The following is a 4,673-nucleotide window of genomic DNA, read 5'->3' as shown; positions in this document are numbered from 1 at the left end:
CTGGAAACAGACAGCAGGGCACTCAGAACGGCACTGACCCTCCCACAGCGCCCACTCCCTCAGCACTGACCCTCCCACAGCGCCCACTCCCTCAGCACTGACCCTCCCACAACGCCCACTCCCTCAGCACTGACCGTCCCACAGCGCCCACTCCCTCAGCACTGACCCTCCCACAGCGCCCACTCCCTCAGCACTGACCCTCCCACAGCACCCGCTCCCTCAGCACTGACCCTCCCACAGCACCCACTCCCTCAGCACTGACCCTCCCACAGCGCCCACTCCCTCAGCACTGACCCTCCCACAGCACCCGCTCCCTCAGCACTGACCGTCCCACAGCGCCCACTCCCTCAGCACTGACCCTCCCACAGCGCCCACTCCCTCAGCACTGACCCTCCCACAGCGCCCGCTCCCTCAGCACTGACCCTCCCACAGCACACACTCCCTCAGCACTGACCCTCCCACAGCACCCACTCCCTCAGCACTGACCCTCCCACAGCACCCGCTCCCTCAGGACTGACCCTCCCACAGCACCCACTCCCTCAGCACTGACCCTCCCACAGCACCCACTCCCTCAGCACTGACCCTCCCACAGCACCCACTCCCTCAGCACTGACCCTCCCACAGCGCCCACTCCCTCAGCACTGACCCTCCCACAGCGCCCGCTCCCTCAGCACTGACCCTCCCACAGCACCCACTCCCTCAGCACTGACCCTCCCACAGCACCCGCTCCCTCAGCACTGACCCTCCCACAGCACCCACTCCCTCAGGACTGACCCTCCCACAGCACCCACTCCCTCAGCACTGACCCTCCCACAGCACCCACTCCCTCAGCGCTGACCCTCCCACAGCACCCACTCCCTCAGGACTGACACTCCCACAGCACCTGCTCCCTCAGCACTGACCCTCCAAAAGCACCCACTCCCTCAGCACTGACCCACCGACAGCATCCGCTTCCTCAGCACTGACCCTCCCACAGCACCCACTCCCTCAGCACTGACCCTCCCACAGTGTCCACTGCCTCAACACTGACCCTCCCACAACGCCCTCTCCCTCAGCACTGACCCTTCCACAGCTCCCGCTCCCTCAGTGCTGACCCTCCGAAATTACCCACTCCCTCAGCACTGACCCTCCAAAAGCGCCTGCTCCCTCAGCACTGACCCTCCAAAAGCGCCTGCTCCCTCAGCACTGACCCTCCCACAGTGTCCACTGCCTCAGCACTGACCCTCCCACAACGCCCTCTCCCTCAGCACTGACCCGTCCACAGCACCCGCTCCCTCAGTGCTGACCCTCCCACAGCGCCCACTGCCTCAGCACTGACCCTCCCACATCGCTCACTCACAGCGCCCCATCCCTCAGCACTGACTCTCCCACAGCGCCCGCTCCCTCAGCACTGACCCTCCCACAGCGCCCGCTCTCTGAGCACAGACCCTCCGACAGCGCCCACTCCCTCAGCACTGATCCTCCGACAGCAGCCGCACCCTCAGCACTGACCCTCCAACCGCACCCGCTCTCACAGCACTGACCCTCCGACAGCACCCACTCCCTCAGCACTGACCCTCTGACAGCACACGCTCCCTCAGTGCTGACCCTCCCACAGCGCCCACTGCCTCAGCACTGACCCTCCCACATCGCTCACTCACAGCGCCCCATCCCTCAGCACTGACTCTCCCACACAGCCCGCTCCCTCAGCACTGACCCTCCCACAGCGCCCGCTCTCTTAGCACAGACCCTCCGACAGCGCCCACTCCCTCAGCACTGATCCTCCGACAGCAGCCGCACCCTCAGCACTGACCCTCCAACCGCGCCCGCTCTCACAGCACTGACCCTCCGACAGCACCCACTCCCTCAGCACTGACCCTCTGACAGCACACGCTCCCTCAGTGCTGACCCTCCCACAGTGCCCACTCCCTCAGCGCTGACCCACCGACAACGCCCACTCCCTCAGCACTGACCCTCCGACAGCACCCACTCCCTCAGCACTGACCCTCCGACAGTGCGCACTCCCTCAGCACTGACCCTCCGACAGCATCCGCACCCTCAGCACTGACTCTCCCACAGCGCCCACTCCCTCAGCACTGACTCTCCCACAGTGTCCACTGCCTCAGCACTGACCCTCCGACAGCACCCACTCCCTCAGCTCTGACCCTCCGTCAGTGCCCACTCCCTTAGCATTGACCCTCCGACATAGACCACTCCCTCAGCGCTGACCCTCCCACACAGCCCCCTCCCTCAGACACTGACCCTCCCACAGCGCCCGCTCTCTTAGCACAGAACCTCCCACAGTGTCCACTGCCTCAGCACTGACCATCCGACAGTGTCCACTGCCTCAGCACTGACCCTCCGACTGCGCCCACTCCCTCAGCACTGACGCTACCACACCACCAACTCTCTCAGCACTGACCCTTCCACAGCACCTGCTCCCTCAGCGCTGACCCTCCCACAGCGCCCACTCCCTCAGCACTGACCCTCCGACAGCACCCACTCCCTCAGCACTGACCCTCCGACAGCACCCACTCCCTCAGCACTGAGCCTCCCACAGCGCCCACTCCCTTAGCACTGACCCTCCCACAGCGCCCGCTCCCTCAGCACTGACTCTCCCACTGTGCCCACTCACTCAGCACTGACCCTCCCACTGTGCCCACTCACTCAGCGCTGTCCCACCGACATAGCCCACTCCCTCAGCGCTGACCCTCCCACACAGCCCCCTCCGTCAGACTCTGACTCTCCCACAGTGTCCACTCCCTCAGCACTGACCCTCCAAAAGTGCCCTCTCCCTCAGCACTGACCCTCCAAAAGCGCCTGCTCCCTCAGCACTGACCCTCCCACAGCGCCCACTCCCTCAGCACTGACCCTCCCACAGCGCCCACTCCCTCAGCACTGACCCTCCAAAAGCACCCACTCCCTCAGCACTGACCCTCCAAAAGTGCCCACTCCCTCAGCGCTGATCCTCAAACATTGCTCGCTCCCTCAGCACTGACCCTCCCACAGTGCCCACTCCCTCAGCAATGACCCACCCACCGCACCCACTCCCTCAGCACTGACCCTCCGACAGCGCCCACTCCCTCAGCACTGACCCTCCGTCAGTGCCCACTCCATCAGCACTGACACTCCCACAGTGTCCACTCCCTTAGCACTGACTCTCCCACAGCGCCCACTCCCTCAGCACTGACCCACCGACAGCATCCGCTTCCTCAGCACTGACCCTCCCACAGCACCCACTTCCTCAGCTCTGACCCTCCGTCAGTGCCCACTCCCTCAGCACTGACCCTCCCACTGTGCCCACTCACTCAGCGCTGTCCCACCGACATAGCCCACTCCCTCAGCGCTGACCCTCCCACACAGCCCCCTCCCTCAGACTCTGACCCTCCCACAGCGCCCGCTCTCTTAGCACAGAACCTCCCAGTGTCCACTGCCTCAGCACTGACCATCCGACAGTGTCCACTGCCTCAGCACTGACCCTCCGACTGCGCCCACTCCCTCAGCACTGACGCTACCACACCACCAACTCTCTCAGCACTGACCCTTCCACAGCTCCCGCTCCCTCAGCAGTGACCCTCCGAAAGTGCCCACTCCCTCAGCACTGACCCTCCAAAAGCACCCACTCCCTCAGCACTGACTCTCCAAAAGTGCCCTCTCCCTCAGCACTGACCCTTCCACAGCACCCGCTCCCTCAGCACTGACCCTCCAAAAGCGCCTGCTCCCTCAGCACTGACCCACCCACAGCACCCACTCCCTCAGCGCTGACCCTCAAACATTGCTCGCTCCATCAGCACTGACCCTCCCACAGTGCCCACTCCCTCAGCAATGACCCACCCACCGCACCCACTCCCTCAGCACTGACCCTCCGACAGCACCCACTCCCTCAGCACTGACCCTCCGTAAGTGCCCACTCCCTCAGTACTGACACTCCCACAGTGCCCACTCCCTCAGCACTGACCCTCCGACAGCGCCCACTCCCTCAGCACTGACCCTCCGTCAGTGCCCACTCCCTCAGTACTGACACTCCCACAGTGCCCACTCCCTCAGCGCTGACCCTCCGACAGCACCCACTCCCTTAGCACTGACCCTCCCACAGCGCCCGCTCCCTCAGCACTGACCGTCCCACAGTGTCCACTGCCTCAGCACTGACCCTCCCACAGTGCCCACTGCCACAGCACTGACCATCCGACAGCACCCACTCCCTCAGCACTGACCTTCCCATAGTGCCCGCTCCCTCAGCACTGACCATCCCACAGCGCCCAATCCCTCTGCACTGACCCTCCCACAGCACCTGCTCCCTCAGCACTGACCCTCCCACAGCGTCCGCTCCCTCAGCACTGACCCTCCGACCCCACCCACCCCCTCAGCACTGACCGTCCCACAGTGTCCACTGCCTCTGCACTGACCCTCCGACCCCACCCACTCCCTCAGCGCTGACCCTCCAACAGCACCCACTCCCTCAGCTCTGACCATCCCACAACGCCCTCTCCCTCAGCACTGACACTCCCACATTGCTCGCTCCCTCAGCACTGACCCTCCCACAGTGCCCGCTCCCCCAGCACTGACCGTCCCACAGTGCCCGCTCCCTCAGACTCTGACCCACCCACCGTACCAACTCCCTCAGCGCTGACCCTCCCACAGCGCCCGCTCTCGAAGCACAGAACCTCCCACAGTGCCCATTCCCTCAGCACTGA

This window comes from Hemiscyllium ocellatum, unplaced genomic scaffold, assembly GCF_020745735.1.
Source record: "Hemiscyllium ocellatum isolate sHemOce1 unplaced genomic scaffold, sHemOce1.pat.X.cur. scaffold_2806_pat_ctg1, whole genome shotgun sequence".
Lineage (NCBI taxonomy): Eukaryota > Metazoa > Chordata > Chondrichthyes > Orectolobiformes > Hemiscylliidae > Hemiscyllium > Hemiscyllium ocellatum.
This window is presented reverse-complemented; position numbering follows the sequence as displayed.